At 47.0% G+C, this 19,482-nt stretch overlaps 1 long non-coding RNA gene across 6 annotated transcripts in view; it reads right to left on the reverse strand.

Moving 5' to 3' along the window:
* The window catches only part of LOC128909681 (uncharacterized), a 104,756-nt gene extending 85,678 nt beyond the window's left edge, over nucleotides 1–19,078 (reverse strand). For 3 of the 6 annotated variants that reach the window (XR_008466456.1, XR_008466459.1, XR_008466455.1), the window contains exons 1-2: nucleotides 18,973–19,078; nucleotides 440–569 (exon numbers count right to left, since the gene is read on the reverse strand). This is a non-coding gene — a long non-coding RNA (uncharacterized LOC128909681). The remainder of the gene's footprint in view (nucleotides 1–439; nucleotides 570–18,972) is intronic. The other 3 variants (XR_008466457.1, XR_008466454.1, XR_008466453.1) reach the window with 1 other exon arrangement.
* Between the last annotated feature and the right edge of the window lie 404 nt (nucleotides 19,079–19,482).

Below are 19,482 nucleotides of genomic sequence, written 5' to 3' on the forward strand. Positions count from 1 at the left end.
AGGCCACCGTGCCAAGGCAGCTCACACCTGAAAGCCACACAGCCTCAAGGCGCTCAGGAGAAGCATCATCCCAAAACCAGGCAGCAGAACAAGACACCCCAAAGCCAGTTCCACTCCAAACCACCCATGATCCCAAGAGACCCCATGCAAACGCCATGCTGGAAGTGGCTCAGAAGATCCATGGGCACAGTGTGGAGCCCAGGGCATGCTTCTATGCAAGGTCAAGGACTGGAGCAGCACAGCTTGAGCAGCGAGGTCTGATGGTCCAGGACATGGTAACACAGAGCAGACAGCATTAATCTCAGTGGCATTGACCTGAATTGTTGTCTTTCAAGTAGCACCAAGTCCAGCAGCACTGACCAGCTCGTTACAATGGCAATCACATAAAGGTATGAATCTGTCCCTACAGCCAACCCTTGACACACAGAGTATGGCATACCTGCCTGCTCATGCTCAGCCTCAGGTCTCCTGTGCAGTTGTCCTTGGGAGTGTCCACCAGCCCCCTCTGAGTTAGTTTTCATGGAGACATGCAGAGAAAAATGGACACTTCTGCAGCATTTTCTTCTTCTCTGCCAACAGCAAAATGGGAACTCAGTGCTCAGGCAGCAGTGCACAAGGGCATCTATGGTATAAGTGAGTCGAAGGTGCTCAGCTGGCAACCTCTTTGTGGAAATACTACAACTCCTTATCAGCCTGGGTCCTCTCGTGAAATCCAATTAACCAATCTCAGAGAAATCCAATTAACCTGCTTCCCTTTGTACTTAGTACTTCTAATGCCAAAGAGCATCACCTGTAAGACCTTTTAGAGGCACAATAAATGCCATGGCAACTGTAAAGATATTTCCAAGAAATCCTAGCTGCCGCCTTTGGACTGCAATTCCAGGAGATATTTCCCACATTGTAATTTCTCTCTTTGAGTATCATCGGTTTCTGGGGAAGTATTGACCAAGCGTTAAGCCACCAGACTGAATTCCTGATTCAACCTGTTGAAAGAGCAGGAAACCATCATTTCATTTTATCTGGAAATGCTTGTGCAGAAATGCTGATCACTGTGTCACATCTGCAAGAGCATACTTTCAGGGAAAAAGTAGACTCAGTTCTACATGGGTTATTTATGACTCAAGCTGCTCCAGCCCTTAAAATCACCCTGAATATCTGCTTTCCCCACCGCAGTTTGAACAAGCAGATTAGTCCCTGAAATCTGTGTTTTCCACCTCAGTACAGCTCATCGAAAAATAAAGGCCTTGCCTCAATAAAAAGCACTGTTAGGGGCACTCCTACTGGAACGAGTCTTCCCTAGTAATGCTTCGACTCCGGAAAGAGCCTGTTCCGAGCACTAAAGAAATCCATCAGAAGTAACCTTGGAATTTGTATGTTTATATCGGCGTAGCTGTGGAAACACTGTGGGAGAAGGTTGTTTTTTGTTTTGCAAAGCAAATAGAAAATCTGTTATATTCTTTGATATTCCAAGGCTTCCTTCCCCTCCTGTTTCAAGCAAGGAGCTCTCACCCAAGCTGTGGTTTTTTTATAAATGCCTCCCCTGCCCTAGCACAGAGCAATCCAGAGTTGAGCACATTCCTTTGTGTCCTCACCCCTAATTGCTCTCAGGCTGTTGCAACACTTCTCCAGTTCCCAGCTGGATGCAGTGACCCAAGGGTTGATTTGGCTTTGGAGGAGGCTGGGCTGACCCCTGGTCTTGCAGCACCCAGACTCCTGGTGGGATGTCTGGGAGACACACAAGGAGCGTGGTTGAGAGATGAATCACCTGTTGCTTTGGATGAAATAGATTTTCTTCTCTTCAGTTTGCAGGAGATATTGCTGAGATGGCTGCAGCCAGCAGGGAGGCTCACGAGCGCAGTGCAAAGCATCTGCTGAGGCATGTCTCTGGTTGGAACCTCACACAAACAAGGGCCCCAAGACCAGCCACAGGAATAACTTAGCTTATCTTTTTCGGTTTTGCTACTTCCTTCTTTTCTCCTCACTGCTCCTGCTCTTGTCCCTGCTTCCTTTGCGCCACTGCTTGGAAGGCTCCCTGCTGCCTCCTCCTACTTGATTTCCTTTTGAACCTGCTGCCCAGCGTCAAAGGGGTGAAGACTGAGATGCACTGACTGAGCTCTTCTGCCCAACAAGTCACCACACTGCCCCACCACAAAAAAGATCTCTTCCCAGCAGAGCAAGTCCCCTTCGCATCTCTGCTTTCTCCCTCCTTCCCAGCACACCGAGGAGAGTCACGACCCCTGCAATGGGAGCAGAGAGAGACTCCGTCCTGCTGACAACTCAAGCACTTGTTGGCATTTGAGTAACCTCCTCCCTGGCACAGAAAAACCTCAAGCCAAACCTCTGTAGGGCAGTGATCAGCTCACAGAGACCCATGCCACAAACCCCTCACAGAACCCCATTACAAACTACCTACTGCTTTGATCACATCAAAATTTCTTTCCCAAGTACCTGTGTGGCACCAAGCATGCCAATGCCAGCCAGAGCCTTGAGCGCCACTGTAATGTTGATAATACACACAACCTATTAGTGCAACCCAGCTATTGCATATTGCTGCACACACAAGCTTGCCTTTAATGATGTCTGCGTGCACAAGGTGTTATTCCCTGCAGCAACTCCAGTGAACAAAGCAACCCGGGGCTGTAAAACATGCTAGTCTAAGGTAGGGTTAAGCCGCTGATGATAAACTATCACCACCATAATCGAAACCCATGCACACAGCACCAGATGTATTCAGCATCCTGCAAACAAAGGCTCCACACCAGGACTTAGTGACATGCAAGCCAAAGCATAAGGCTTGGGAAGGGAACTGCTCCTTGTGGCAGGATTGCCCTCTGAGCAAGTGCATGGGACGCCACAAGAAAAGGGGCATGGGACTGGCATTTTCCTCCATCGGTAGTGCAGGAGCAGGGGCTCCCTGCTGCAAAAACACCCAAGCTGTGGGGAGGAGAGGTTGCTCCATCAAAGGGGATTTTCTAGACCGTCTGTCGTAGCCACACTGTTGACCTCACCCATGAAGGAGGCATGCCTCAAGGCTGGAAGCTTCCCGCTGCTGTTGTGTTGTTAAGCGGTGATTAGTGATCAACCGGGAGGCAAGGGGCTGCCCGGAGAGGCTTTCCTGCAATGCAGGAGTGCAACCACACTGGGGGCTCTGGATTCCTGCCATTGCCACTTTGCATGAGTCCCTTTGTGGTCAGACGCCAGACCCTGGTGCTCACCAAGAGCCTTTACAGCCACAGTTTTGCAGATGGCTTCTGCCCCTGGTTGCAGTACAGGAGAGGAAATGAATAACCCTGGGAGCAGGGAGCTTCAGACGCCTTGCACAGTTCAAGGCCAGCAGCATTTTCTTGAAGCATAACAAATCGATTAATTCTTGCCATAAGTAGAGATAATATGCTGTTAATGTCCTTAGGTATGGGTACCTTCATGAACATTTAACATACACCCTCCTTTCTGCATTAAAAAACAAAACCAGAATACTTACAGAAAATCTCTTGCAGAGCCGTAAGATCAGCTCCCTAAACACTGCATCCCTTTGCAATCATGCATTTCCTCCCTCTTCCCAGCTCCAGTTTGTAAACTATTTGAATGCTGATGGTTTTTAAATAGCTCCTGGTGAGGATTTTACATACAGGCAATGTCACAGAAAAAAAAATAAATCTGTGGGATGGAGATTTATGTAAACACTAATTCCTTGCAACAGCAAGTTCCTCGCTGCATGTCGCTCCTTTTACACAAACACACCATCAGATAAAGGAATGTACGTGATTCATTCGCTGCCCTCTGATGTGGTGGAGCTCTTGAATGAAACGTTTAAACAATCTTGCTTTACTATGTTGCTTAAAATCAGACTTACAGGACTTACAGGCTGAGGTGGCATGGTAGAATGCAGGCTGAGTTTCTAGCAGACATGGGCTTGTGCAAAACGGATTGCTCCGTGGGCGCTGAAAACTCTCATATGGGCTAGAAAAGAGATTTTTGTTCAGCTGTGCTGAGCAGTTGGTGTATGGAAACTAGGAAGTCATATTTATGCCTGCTGGGCTGCTCTGGAAGCTGTTACAGGCTCGACATTCATTGCCAGTGGATGCTTTATCTTTCCTTGCTTGTGCTAGAAATATTGTGGGACCACAATGATGGTAGGCTGCTAGATAGTACAGTCATTATTAGACCAAAATAGATGGGTCCTGCCATTCAACAGTGCTGCCGAGGCTGCTCTAAGTTTTCAGTCACATTTGCTGCTTCTTTCCAGGAAATGAGCCACAGCTGGTAAAACTGCTAAGCATTTCAAGAGTGGGCACACATGCGTCATGGAGAGCTGGGGTAAGCCCACACGGCTCTCTCAGACCTGAAATAAAAAGCAGTTTGGTGGTGGAGATCCAGGACTCTCTGCAGTGAATTCCAGTAGCCCTATTCCTCAGAGGGGAAACTCAAAGCCTGGTAGAGTTGCTCCCAGTCCCATAGGAGACTTACAGTGGGGCTTCAGACCTGTCTGCAGATACCAACCAACCAATCCCACTGGCTGTAATGCGCCAAGGATTGCATTCTGAACTAAAAAGAAGAACGTGACCTCCAGACCCCCAGCCTCTCTCCCCTTGCCAGTCCGCCTTGCCACAGTGGTTGCTCATATGACACAAGGAGGGTTTCAGACTGGAGCCCAGAAACCTGTTTTATCCCCTAAACCTATGCAGGAAATGTGGGCAAATGCCCAGTTCCTCCTTCACAACACCAGCAGCCCCACTACGGGCGCACCAGGGAGCTCTTCTCACATCAAGAGAACTCACTCTCCATGAGTTCTCCAAATTATCTCAGAATCACAGAATGGTTTGGGTTGGAAGGGACATTTAAAGGCCATCTAATCCAACTCCCCTGCAATGAGCAGGGGCATCTTCAACTAGATCAGGTTGCTTAGAGCCCCGTCCAACCTGACCTTGAATGTTTTTGGGGATGGGGCATAATCTACCCTGTTTTATTTTAAAATCATTACCCTTTGTCCTATCACAACAAGCCCTGCTAAAAAGTTTGTCCCCACCTTCCTTATAAGCCCCCTTTAAGTACTGAAAGGCTGCAATAAGGTGTCCCTGGAGCCTTCTCTTCTCCAGGCTGAACACCCCCAGCTCTCTCAGCCCGTCCTCATAGGAGAGATATTCCATCCCTCTGATCATTTTTGTGGCCCTCTTCTGGACCTGCTCCAACAGGTCCATGTTTTTCCTGTACTGAGGGCTCCAGAACTGGACACAGTACTCCAGGTGGAGTCTCACCAGAGTGGAGTAGAGTAGAATCACCTCCCTCAACCTGCTGGCCACACTTCTTTTGGTGCAGCCTCTGGGTTGCATATGGTTGGCCTTCTGGTTTCACAAGCGCATGTTGTTGGCTTATGTTCAGCTTTTCATCCACCAGTACCCCCAGGTCCTTCACGGCAGGGCTTGCTCTCCATCCCTTCATCCCACAGCCTTTACTGATGCTGGGGGTTGCCCCAGTCCAGGTGCAGGACCCTGCATTTGGCCTCGTTGAACCTCATGAGGTTCACACAAACCCACTTCTCAAGCTTGTCCAGGTCCCTCTGGATGGCATCCCATCCCTCAGGCATGTCAACTGCACCACTCAGCTTGGTGTCATGAGCAAACTTGCTGAGGGTGCACTCAATCTCACTGTCTGTTTCACTGAAGAAGATATTGAACACCATGGGTCCCAATACAAACCCCTAAGGGAGACCACTTGTCACCAATCTCCATCTGGACATTAAGCCATTGACCACTACATAAAATACCAGAGTAGGACTTGCGCAGAGAAAGGAAACCCTGGCCCCTGGTCTCTCCTCTCTCCCCTTCTTCCTCCTCCACAAAACCTAGCCCAGCTCTTCTGGCCACAGAGATCCTTGGGCACCAACTGAGCACCCCTCTCTGCCTGTATTTCGGACATCTTGAGCGAAGGCAGCATCCAAGCACAGGCCTGAGGATTTTTAGTGGGGTTGGTGGGCAGGTCTGCTATGGAGAGCAGGCTGAGATCGAGGCACAGGGCAGATGAACCTTCCTCTGAGCTTGGAGGATTATTCCCCTTGACAATAGGCAGTGCATCCTTGGTCAACTCTCCAAGCAACGACGGGGAGAGGGTTGGTAACAGAGCAAAACTGTGCTCTTCAGCAGCCACCACAAGCACTGGAAGGGACCTGAAAACCAGACACTTCAGAAGAAAACTTAAAAGTTTTTAGATGGTCCTGAGCCCTGGCACTGCCTCCACAGGCCGTCTGCTGAAAGCTACCTCTCCTTTCCTGTGGGACGTGTTATTCCCAGCTACTCCCAAAGGACCAGAGAGGAAATTCCCCTGTTTGAACACAACAGTCCCTGGCTTGCGTAGGGTGTTCCACAACCTCCGAGTTTACCTACAGAACCCTGCCCCCATTTTGCTCCTGACCACAAAGCATTTGCTTTGCATTTAGCAGGAACAACCAGTTTAGTGTTTGAATGAATGATCGGTGTTAATTAGTAGCATTCAAAATTAAAATAAAGGTCAAAAGACGGTAGGCATTATCAAAGAGCCTTGTTTGCTGAAAGGAAACATTAATGACACTTGTTCAGTGCTTCAAGATAAACTTGTTCAGGCACCAAGTTAATGAAGAAATAAATCCTTCTCTCCGCGGAACGTCACTAGGTGTAGTGACTCAAACACAAACCACACGTCTTTCATCTCAAGGTGCGCCCTGCCCTATCTCTGATCTCTCCTTGCTGTTTTATTTCTCCACACTCTGGAGATGCCAGCTCCCCTCCCTGAGTGGCTTCAAGAGGGTCCCACTACCAGTCATTGGACTTGGACTGACAGCTTCCCACTGCAGAGGTGTCACCCCAGAGCCTTCTGTGAAGGCCTGTCTTGCAACTTTCCTTTGCTGTGAAGCAACGGACAAGAGAGTATTACAGGGCTTGGGATCATGGGGCAGGTGGTTTCAGGACCTCAGTCTTCTCCAGCTGGTCCAGACAAGCCTGAGTTCCTCTGCTTCTACCCTAGCCTGACCTGATGCTCTTGGTTTTGTGCCTGTCTGGGTAGATGCACCACCAGATCACAAGCTCCCTTGGGCCAGGGCCACCTTCCTGCCCTGTGTCTGTGCAGCACCTGGCGCAGCAGGGCTTGGCCAAGGCTCCTGGCCATGCAGGACGTGTGGGTCCAGACCCTTCCCAGCTCCCTACATGTGCTTTGCTGGCGTGGAATAAGCCAGAAGCAAATTAACAAAACCACTCACCTGAGAGCTGTGTCACCTTCTGCAGGTGCTTCACTCCACTGACAACAGAGGGAGCCTAAGGATGTCTATGCTCCAGAGTCAGGCACCTCAGGCAAACTTAGGGTGGGATGAATCCAGGGCTAAACAAATATTAATACATTCAGAAGCCAGCAGCAACATTCAAATACATTTATATATACACAGAGAGAAAGAGGGAGGGAAAGTGCATGCGCACCCTTTGGCTTCTCCATGACCCCCAAAATGCCGTAAATCACTTTCAGCAGGAGAGCAAGATGCAGCAAGATTTGTGTCCTGCCCAAGCTTCCACACTGCCAGAATTACGGCAAACCCCACCCTGCCATTGGCAGCGCAGCGAGGAGGCTGCGAAGCCGGCGGGAGGAAACCAGGGTGCAGGAGCCAGGGGCTTTCAGGCTGCACTGTGGCTCCTGCGCCAACAGCACAGCACTCCAGCTTCTGCGAAAACCACTGAAGGTCGAGGGAGATGGCCCCAAGCCACCTTGAAAATAAATACTGGGAACGTACCTACACAGTTTTTGTCATAATCTCATGAATTCAGTTAGAAATCAAGAACAGGCAGAGGTCAAACTTTTCCTGGCTTAATAGAAACGCTATCAAAGCTTAACCTCTTCCCTGCTGGCAGCACACTGATCTCCCGTTCCCAGCAAAGACAGCGACGCAGCACCCACATGCATGATGAACGTGTGCTTGCCTTTGCAGCAGGGTCATTTTTCCTCACCCTTTCCCTGCGCGCACAGGCGATGCAGACAGCAACATTTCCAACACCAGCAAGGATGAGCAGATTCGGTTGCATGACAGCCATCTGTGGAGAGATAACAATCCTGCACCCTGCGTCCCATTGGGCTGCAGACACCTGCCAGAGTTGCTCTGCTGTGCCACGAACACACACACACCAACCTCACACTGCTTCACCCTATCTCACACACTAGAGGAGAAGAGACACGAAAGACGGCCTTAGAGGGGACCAGATGGGCACCTGTCAGCAGGTGCCCATACATCAAGAGATCATTGCTTTGGATAGTGCCTTACAAAAAAAATAAAAAATAGAGAAAGAAAAAAAGAAGAAAACCACCTTCTGCAAGATTTTCAAACACAGGATTCTCAGATGCTGTGTGAAAAAACAAATTGGCAGCTCTTCCCCTTTTTTCTGAGTGAGCAGGAGTGAAACAGCATGGTGTCCCACATTTATTGTACCATCCCTCACCATTTCGGAAAAGAAGCAGAGAGGGTCCCATTTCTCTAAGTTATTTCCCTCTGACATTTCAGAGGAGCAGTGAGCAGCTGCAGACATGTGGCCAACCTGGGAAGCAGGAGCAGCAAAGTGGTGAAAAGTTGAACTCTGCAGCTCAACACTGTCACTTCCCAAAAGGTCAGGAGTTAATTCTGATCGACAGGTCGGTGGTCATAAGGATCCCAAGTCCTAGAAATTGATAGTGGACTCCAAATGTGACATCTTAGACAGTGATGGGCAAAGATGCTCAAGTAACTTTATCCTGCCTAGCAGATCTCTGTGTCAAGGCTGCTTGCTCCAGCCGAGCTGCCTCTGAGCTCAGGAGCCATATGACTGGTAGGACTTCAGAGAGGGGAATTTGGAGGCTGCAAAGCACGTGGTTCTTTGCTTTCCATGTCTCTGGTCAACTTTTGGCCTCCTACTTTCGTAATGAATTTCTCAGAGGTTCTCAGCATTGCTTGCTCGTTTGTAGACTGCACTTCCAGCTACAAAAATAGCACAGACACTAAAACGACCATCAGGAATCAGACAAGAGGTCCTCCCAGGAGGAAGTAAAATATTTCTTTCTTCTCTTTTCTTTTTTTTTTTTCTCTGTGTTTAAGAAGGCTGATGTGTTACAATTACAGATTGTGATTTCCATCCCAAAGTGCTTTGCAAGAGCTTTGCCAGCACCTCTGCGCAGAGCTGGCAGCAGGCACTGCTGGGATGAGCTGTGCAGCCTCCCAGAGGAGCCCGGCCTGCCCAGGCTGCTCGCACAAACTGTCCAAATAACTGCACAGCATAACTGCAATAGGCCTTCTGGTGTAGAAATAGCCAAAGACAACAGACAATGTTCTTTTCTGACATTACTTCCTCCTAAAATGCACCTCAGCGAGGAAAATGAATAGGTAAAAGCTCTATCACATCACAGGTTTCTGTGGTCTTGGACAAGTCATTTTTTCTGCTGAGTTTTGCCAAGGAAAGCCGTAGGGAGCCTCCCACATCTCCCCAAGTTTCCAGTTGGCCACGCCACTCCCCCTTTTTCTGGGTTTGATGCTTACCAGACTCTTCCCCAAGCCACCTCAGCTCATTAAGTCGGGACGAGTGCCTGGGCCCTTCTTGGGTTGGTGTTCTCTCATCCTTGTGAGTTATATCAGTTCTTGCGAGTTCATCAGTGAGTTATGTCAGGGTGAGATAAGCCCTGGGAAAAGGAGGATGGGAGAGGGGAGAGAGGTGTGGGACTTCTACCAGTCCTTCTCCCCACTCGCTGCTTTTCATGGAAATGCTTTAAAACCTTTTTCTTCTCTAAAATGAGCGCTTTATAACTCCCTTATCTGCGTATAGTTACTGATAAGTTCTCTATGTCCAGCCACACTGCGAAGTCCCTGCCCCTTGCTTTTATGTGTGTGCACAGAAACAGATACCCACCAGCCAAAAAAAAGAGTCTTTAAATGCTACATAAACACAACTAAATAAATACAAAACAGCAAATGGGGCCGTAAGGGACCTCAAGTGGTCTCCTAGTTATCCCCCAAGGCAGGGTCAAATTACAGCTTATTGCCCAACCCAGTGCTAAAAATATTCATTGGCTGCAATTCCAGTCTTCCTGGGCAACTGATTCCTGCAACTCTCTCCTTTTCACTCTTCGAAGCTTTGCCTGGACTTAGATATCCCTCACCGCAGTTTAAACCCAGGCACTTTCCCGTACCTGGCAGACACAGGGAACAGTTCATTCCCATCCCACTCGCAGCGCACATCTGGAGATAGTTATGTCTCCCACTCGGGCCCTGCTACGTCTGCGTCTCTTTTCTAGACAAACAGTGGCAGTTTGTTCAGGAAAAAAAACAAAGAGTCAGTGGTTGGCCATAGCGCACAAAGCAGAGCCGGTGACAGTGCTGGACGGAGCGGATGATATGGTTTATTTGATGGTGAACTGGTGGTAGCAAGAAAATAGGGCAGGTCTCAGCAGGGGCACCAGGGACAGGCACTATGAGACCCCAGCGACATTTTGCAGCGTGACTTGTCTGCTGCTAACAGCCCCAGCATCCCATTCACACCTCCAGGCTTGCACACATTTGCAAGACTGTGTTTTGCAACATTTTTCCATTTTTAATGCTCTTTCAAAGATTTTCCTTGCAGGAGGTCAGAAAGAGAGACATAGTTATAAAAACAGACTGAGCATATACTGGACCAAAACCACATGCTCCAGAATCATCCTGAAGATATAACTGGTCTGAACGTGGCTTTGATTCATCATTTGTTGTGGTCCTTACTCAATACTCCCCCTCCAACGTGAAGCACGGCCTCTGCATACGACAGCACCTTGCAACATGACTCACCTCCATGAAGCAAAGCACGTTTTCCACCCACATAGCTGCAGCCCTTCTGCCGGAGGTCACCACCACAGCTGCAGACGGGAGCACGCGGCCACTCCACTGCTGCTGCACCCACCGCACAAATGTGCCCCACCAGTGGTTTACACTGGCACACCGACACCGTGCGTGGGAGCCCCTGACGGGAGGGCTCATGCTCCCATCCCTCACTGTGTCTCCTCTCACAGAGCCCTTAAAATGCAAGGGAAGAACAAAAGCATGCAAGAGATTGTGTAGCAGGAATAGCAGAAGACAAAATAGGCTGCATAAGTTCCTGGACATAGCACACCGATACCCTCTTTTCCCTTTAACAGCAGCAAAGACTCATTGAGCCATAGCTGTAAAGCTGCCACCACCAACATGCGAGAATTTTTTCAATCCTAACTGAAAGGGAAAATACCATCTACTGCAAAAAAGTTTAGCCTGCCTATCCTTTAGAGAAACTCCACTTGAGTTTCACTCAGCCAAGAGCTGATGAAATCCCATTGAAGGTGTCAGGGCCTCGGGTCAGTCTAAACACTCTTCTGGGAGCATCTTGAGTCCTCTTCTTTCCCCCAGCCTCTGAGACGCTGCTCCACATTTTTGCCTTATTGTTTTTCTTGTCAGCTGCTTTCTTTCAAGTCAAGCTATGGCTGTGTTGCTTTTAGGTACTTAAATTCATATTTTTGATTCATTTCTTCCCTAGTCACTTGGTATACTGCATTTTACATAAAGGGAGCATAATTAATCTTCCAGGTTTGTGCACATGTGACGAAAAAGATGTGATCTGTGACACTTTAATGCCCTAGGTAGCTGCTAGACAATGGAACATTCTGAGTTATACCCAAAAACGCCACACCCAGGCTCACAAGACTGCAGCAGCTGACAAGCATCTTTTTAAACAGGAACATTTTTTTAGGGCTTTTTCGTTGTTGTTGTTGTTTTGGGTTTAAACTTGGCCTCAAAAATTAGTTGCAAAAGAGCAAAGCTGGCAACTTATGCAGCGGCTCGATGAGTTCCAGAAGCTGTCGGATTTCTCACAATGTTATCAGCGATCTGGGAGACCCACTGAGGCACATTTCGTATGGTGATTGCTGTTAACGTGCTCCCGCTCCCCAGTCAGCATGGGACAGTCGGAATTGCTCAAGGACAGCTCTATCCCATCTCAATCACTCTCTTAGATGTTAACAACCGTGCAATGGCCAAGGTAGGTATTGGCTGCCCATAACAAAGCTATTAGAGTGACATTTTTGTAGGAAATGGTGGGAATGCTGCTGTAATCAGACAGAGTTACAAAAGGTTAATAAAGATGAAAGGACAGAAAATACAGAGGAAAAGTCCAGTCAGCCAGAGAGATTTTGGCAAGATTTGCTAAACTGCTGCCTAGCCACACACTAATACATTTCCTGCATTTCCCAATCCATCTTGTCATTCCCAGTAGCCTCAGCAAATCTGTATTGCTGAGAGAAATGCTGAGCTACTGCGTGGCTGGTAGCATTCATAGCGACTCTTGCCCATTATTGAGCAAAATGGTCAAGTTTCCAAAAGGAATTTAGGCAGAAAGTTCCTTTCATCTAGACGTTGTGGCCCTGGGGAGGCTAAAGTCATGAGGGCTCCAGGTAGCCAGGACACACATAACTGAAGCATTATTGATATGGCGCTCATCTAGAGGAGATCTCTTTCCAAGTCACTTCAGTATTTTTGGAAGGAAGAATTTTCACTTGATGTTCAGAGAGCTGCCAAGAGCAAGCAATCCTCTGGTACTGCTGGGTAGGACAATAGGGTGCAAGGCACTCCTTCACGGCAGGGGAGGAAACTTCTTCATTTCTTTCCATCCTTATCATGGGACAATTCCTGAGAGTACACTTGTACTGTAGTAACCAGATTTCACACTATGGGACCTCAGTCGTTCCCTTTTGAAAGTTATTTAATGGCTTAATAGATGTCCTCATCACACTTTTTTTTTACCACACCATTGTTTTCTTCATTGTCTCTCTCACCACCTAAAATATCCCTTCTTCCTCACCAGCACTTCAGGCTTTCAAATGACTGCAGGCTCTTGCCTAATCTTTCTCCTATTCTTCATCCGATGTCGAGACCGGTGCTTAGCTAAGCTATGCACATAGCTCGCTGTCAGCATCACCACATAAATCAGCCTCTCTAGCTCCAGCACTTTGCTGGTTCTATCCTCTGAATTCCTGCCACTTGTCACCACGTCTCCGTGGGCGGGTGCCAAGAAGGGGACATGGACCTCTGGGTGGGATCAGATGAGCTCAGCGAAGAAGGACTTGCAGCTCATGTTCTCCTCAGCACAAAGCATCTGCATATAGAGCCTAGCTCACCACCCAGCAGTTTTGCTGCCATCTCCTAGAATTCATCCTTCATAGGATCTTCCACCAAAATTCCTCCATGCTTTTTCCAACTTCCCTATCTCACTAAAGAGGTTATTTTTAGCCATGTTATTTAGCTTAAATATTTCCAAAGCAAGACTTGATCTCCTCTGTTGCTCATTTCACTACGTTCCCCCCAGTTCCACAGTGACTGCCAGTTTGACTACTCTGGCTTTAGCACTGAGATCATTTATGAACGCTCCATGTTCAGCCAGATTTACCACCAGTACCATCTGCAACCCAGGAGACACCTCTTTCATCCCAGCCACATCCCCCTGCAATGATGGCTTTCAATACTGATGTTAAGGGTGTGTGTAGGCAAACAGTTTACTCACTTCTAACTCGGTCTCGACACAGCTTGCTCTTTGGGGTCCTGGGGCAATTGTTGCTGTGTTCCCCAGGACAGCAGAGACTTTTATGTTTCATCAGTGGTGTGACCATGGTCATGATGCACAACACTGGACACCCCGGTTGCAACGTTGGCCATCGCAGACACTGCCCAGCCTGGGCAGCAGAGACCCAGCGCATAGCAATACTCATGACTGACAGCAGCATCAGCCTCTCCAGTCTCGGGATTTTTGTGGCCATGACAAACTTTGAGCTGGCTTTCTATTTATGCGAGTTGCTGTATCCATGCTGCTTTGAACTGCCTGGGCGAGTAAACCACCCTGACAAGCTAGAGTTCATGGGGATTGCAGTCAGTCATATTACAGCCCATGACAGATTTAATTGCAGATTAAAATTCCATTACGGGAGACTTGAAATACTAATTGTTTCCTAAGTAAGGTAGGAGCTTGATTTTATTTTTAAACTCCCAAGTGTTGACAGCCAATATTTTGGTGTGAAAAAGCTAAAGAAGAAACTGCTGCCTCACAGTGAATAGGTAACAACTTCCAGAGTTTAATCTTACACCTTAATTTGTTCTTAATATTCGGATCGTGGCAGCAGCCAGGAGGCATTATCAAGCTAAGTGCTCCTTTGTGTCAATACACAGCAGCAGAAAAATTCCCCATCCAAGTGAGCTGTGATTGTTGTATCTGTTGGCAGAAAGCCATGCTCTCCCTTGTGCCATACTAATGCACATTTGGAGGCAGAACTGATTAGGATTCCCGGTTTGGATTTGCTCAGATCTAGCTTAGTTGGTTTTTTAATCTTTGGGATAAGCTGTGGATAGAGAATTAGCCGTTTAGATATAAGTGCATCACTGGGAAACAGTTTGCCAGCACCCGCCACAAAATGACTTCAGTGTCTGATCTGGAGAGCGGCTGCTAGATAGTGAAATGATAATCAGGGGTGTGGGGGCAGAGGGGGGATTTCTGGCTTTCAAGAAGCTCCAGACTTCTTTGCCTGATTCCATCTCCACTAGCACAGAAATTAACAGAGTGCTGAAGAATGTGTGCTAAGAGTAAAATTTAGCACCCTCCACTCTTCTCAGATTTAAAACGGTGCGCGATAGGGGAATTACGGAGTCATCACTAGCAAGCCGAGGCACAGGGAGCACTGCTCAGGCTGTTTAAACCTCACAGCTCTCCTGTGCTGTATTTTGATACAGTTGCCTGATGAAGTCTGGCAGGCCACGCGTCCTTTCTGTAGTGGCAAGGCTGACAAGCGGCATCGCACAGGCGAGAGACGCTGGTTCTCCGGTTTAGTCCGACAGTGAGCTTCTTCCATCTGAGCCTGCAGCACCTGACGAGACGAAATGCTCCCTGGCATGCTCTCATCTTGCAAACAGAAAGGAGGCCAGGTGTGCTTCTTCCAGAAGGCTTCATTCTCCAAAGTTGGTTTTTTTTCTCAGTCCTAAAAAAGTCTGGCTTAGCCAGCTCCCTCCAGGTTGCCCACCACGTGGTGGCAAAGCCTCCCAAGACTGAGCAGGACCCAAGAGTGACACAACACCATGACAGACTCTGCCACAGCACCCGAGCACCACAAACGGCTGGGACTCCGCTCCAGCAGTCCCAGCTGGGACTTATCACTCCACTTTCTCAAGGGCTGGCCTCAGATTGGGCAGCAGCACAGATACACAGACTGCAGTATAAAGTTCACGGGTCCAGAAGGACTGGCGGCATTCCGCCTGAAATTGATGTCCTTTCTAAATGTCATGGATGTCAGAAAGATTTATCCGGAAAGATCTGATTTTACAGCCTGTGTCTTCTGGCATATTTGCTCCTTCAGTGCTCTGGGTTCACAAGCTACCGCACCCTCTCCAAACCTTCTCTCACCCATGCTGAAGGGCTATAAATTATAACAACCTGCAAAGCATTCAGCTACAGTCCTGTCCATCCTCTGTGTGCAGCATTAACCCTGTGAAACTTGGTCACCCAGATCTGCATTTCCCAAGCTTTGAATCCTTAGCCATTGCTAAAGCCCCTCAGACAGCCAAAGAATGAAGCGCATACAGCAGCCGGCATTTCTAAAGAAAACTTGGTGGCTTTCTGACACCCAATACATGCAATTCCAACAGAGTTAATTGAAGCTAATTCCTCAAAGGCTGAGATGAGAATATCCCCATAAATTATGTTCCTGCTTCATTCCAGACAAGGACGGCATGAATGCATTACACGCAATACCCCAATTTACAGTATTAAAACCAGCAAGTCAATCAAAGAGACAGTATAAAGTCACTTGAAAGCTGAAATTAATTTTCAGCCTTGCTCCATCTGTACCGTAACCCGAAAGGTTGATTTTCGAGGGCATCTTTCATATTTCCACACACAGCAGGACCCAGTTAGCGAGAGAAGAGTCTTCTCCATGGATGCAATGTGTTTTTGGCACAGCAGAGCCCCTGCGTGGGGGACGTCGCCAGGGTGCAGGTTTTCAAGGCCATTATTGAGGCAGCTTTCAAAGATGTCTCCAGAGACTTTTGGGTTTACAAGACATAGAGAAAAACGACGTAGGACTGAGGGCACCACATCTCTGCTGCCGTCACAGAAAGCCAGGGCTGATTATTGAGAGGGCACACACACACAGAGACACACATGGACAAAATCTAACCTATAGCACTGCTACTGCCAATCCGCGCTCATTAACTGGAAGTTATTTTTAAATCCTGTGGTTTTTGGACACAGTCCGTACAACAGGGTGTTTTTAAATGTCTGTTTAAAGAAATAAGCACATTTTGTGTGCCATTCATGTCACTCTTTTAGGGACTGAAATATCACTGAATTGTTCTGTAGGGATTATGCAAATTAAAGACAGATTCAATAAAAATTGCCCATCTTCTGTGCTGCTCAAAATCAGAAGGACTGAAAATACATTTCTGGGAACTTTTGCTGCCTTGCAGAACCTCTGGAGATGTAAAAGTTGGCAATGGTTTGAGCTGTGGTCTATACCCAGTTAGTTATCTGTTGCGAGATGCGAGTGCTTCATGTTGGTTACTGGGGAAATAAATACCCACATGACGCAAAGGTGAAAAGCTTAGCCTAGATCAAATAGCAAGCCTGTGACAGAACTAGGATCTTGTGAGTCCCACCATGGTTTAACCCCAAAGACATGTTATAACCTGATATAGGCTAAAGAATAAGACTTCAGCATCATACGTCACGTTATAAGTGATCTGTAGGGCAGCACTACTACCTCCCTTTTTCATGTATAAGGTATCTTAGACATGCAATATTTGGCAATCAATGTTTGCACAAAGTTCAAGCCCAGCTATGGTGAATCTGCAATAATTCTCACTGGAATCCACAGACTTCAAGGGCCCAGGGAGACCTTAACAACTGTCTCGCCTGACCTTCTGCACACATGTAACACGGTTTCTGCCTCAAGCCCGTAACTCCTGACTGAGCTATGATCCATCCTCAGGGAAATCCGCAAACTCAACATAAAGACTTAGAAGATGGAAAATCCAACTTGTCCTTGAATTACTGTTCCAAGGTTAGCTGCCTTCCTTTTTCCGAGTCCTCCAGCTCTAATTAAACTGAATCATTTCCACTGTAACCTTTTCTGCTACAATGAAGCATCACCTCCTATTAGAAATTTCTGCCATACACAAGTGCTCCGAAACCACAATCAAGTAATCATCTCCTAACCTCTTTGATCGGCTAAACCAGGGGGGTTACTGTATAATAATATATTCACCACCAACTGCATTGTAGGCCTGTTGCTGCATATATTGCAGAGATAATGTTAATCCTTTTGATTTATTCACAGCTCCTTAACTAATACTGTAATAAATGGTATTGACGATTGAACTCACTTCTGTAAGAAATTCATTGTGTTTGCAGCACCTACAGTAAGAAATGCCTTCAACACTCCTGACAGGAGGTCTAAATAAAATTAAATTGTTGAGAACAAAGGCTGTAGAAAAATTGGATAGGCATAGAGGATTAGGAAATGTGACTTGCTTATGCTGGGGTAATTTTTGTATACATCTAAGGCAGTATACTGCACATAAAAATATTCAGGGAGTTCTTCAGTTTAAACTCATGAATCTTCAGTTCTTTGTTTCCCAACATAGAGATGGCTGAGCTACTGACCACCATACAGCACTGTCTTTGAAAAGGCTGGCAAAGACCGGAATCAATTTAGTCTTATTAAAAAACAGAGCAGTTTAAAGATATGATCCCCAGCGACTTGATTTACTGATGGTTCAGTTGCTGCTGCAATCTCTGCAAGGCTTCAAGTGATGAAACTGTATTAGTTCCTGCCTTGTCTCTCCTTTTCAAAATGGTTTCAGAGGTTACTGCTATCACTGGCTCATCAGCACTCAAAGGAAATACTTTCAGAAGCAGAACTAGAAATGTCTCTGCTTGCATTACCAGTATGTAATTAGGGGAAAGCTGCATTCCTTTCAGCTGTACACACAAAGTGTTTTCTAGAAATGGACTTAACTAGGGTCAGGCAACAGTAATCAGCTATAACTCACTCAAGAACATTCAAAGGAATTAATACCGATTACAGGTTATGAGCTAATTTAGTCGTTCTTCTAAAAAAATAAAAACCCTCACTCTAGTTAGAAACAGAGCACCTGGCACAGCAGAGCGCTGCCAGCCTGCCACAAAGAGCCGTCTATTACACCCCTGTGGTGCGAATGCAGCAAATCCACAGAATCAGCAATAGCTCGGGATGAGGCACCAACCCAGAACCAAATTCATACCATTTGAATACCGACCTATGATTATTCTCAGGCAACAGTAGCAAAAAGCAGTCTAAGGTTTGATTACTAAAAGAACATAATTTTACACAATTGGACGACAGTAATTACAATGGTCCTGAACTACCAGGGCTATGGAAACTTCCCTCTAAGCTACGCGCTTTAGGAAGAAAGAAAACATGGACTACATCTGAAAAAATGAAATCCTCTCCTGCTTGGGGAGTGCAGGAGAGGGAAAGGTACCTGTGCCGTGCGGTACCGCTGCCTTTCACTTGGTGCAGCGACACTAAGCACACAGGCGCCGGCAGCTCAGCTAGCACAATCAGCAGGGTAAATTGTCAGTTTTAATGATTTTGAAGTGTCTCCCAGGCAAACTACCTCGTAATGAAACAACGGTCTCTCTCGGCTGAACTCACAATCCCACACAATGGGCCCACCAGGACCTACAGCACAACCGAAACCCATGGTGGAGGCTTGGCTTTTTAAACACGTTTGTTTGATTGTCTTTCAGCAAGCACTAAGCAATTTGTGTTTGTACCCTGCTATTTATGAAAGCTGGTTCAGGAAGGAGGAGGATTCAATGCCTGCTTCAAATCATTCCCCCTAGAAATGGTCATTTTCACCCATAATGAAAATAGAGGATTCCCAGTGCCAGGAGGGCATAGCTCGAGTCACAATAATACCTCTGAAATCTCCCTGTGGGGTGATGAGAGAACAGGAGTTTTTCTGAGACAAGGAGGGATTCCCAGAACAGTCATCATCTCTCTGCTCCATGGAAAGCTTTGTAATCTGCAAGGAGAGGAACGGCTCAGCACAAACAGCAAGACATGGACATACTCACTCCCAGCACAACATGACATTTTCTAGAAAACTTGCAGAGGGAGGTCCTGCTGCAGAAAATGTTAATATTTTAGTGGATAGCAGAAAGAAAACACAAGCCATAGTGTTTACAAATGAAGAGTTGCCCAAAACATTTCACTCTTTCCATTTTATTTTAAAAGGGCGGGGATGATGAAGAAGGCATGTTGCTGTTTCTAAGGAATGCTACCCATTCTGAAGAAATGTAAATCAAAATTAAAAAGGGGGGTTGATGCAATATTTTCAGACACCCATAAGATTTTTTCCATCAACTTTCCTCAGAGTTTAATAGTCAGAGAGGGAACAAACATTGACAGAGAAATTTTGGACATATT

This window comes from Rissa tridactyla, chromosome 4, assembly GCF_028500815.1.
Source record: "Rissa tridactyla isolate bRisTri1 chromosome 4, bRisTri1.patW.cur.20221130, whole genome shotgun sequence".
Lineage (NCBI taxonomy): Eukaryota > Metazoa > Chordata > Aves > Charadriiformes > Laridae > Rissa > Rissa tridactyla.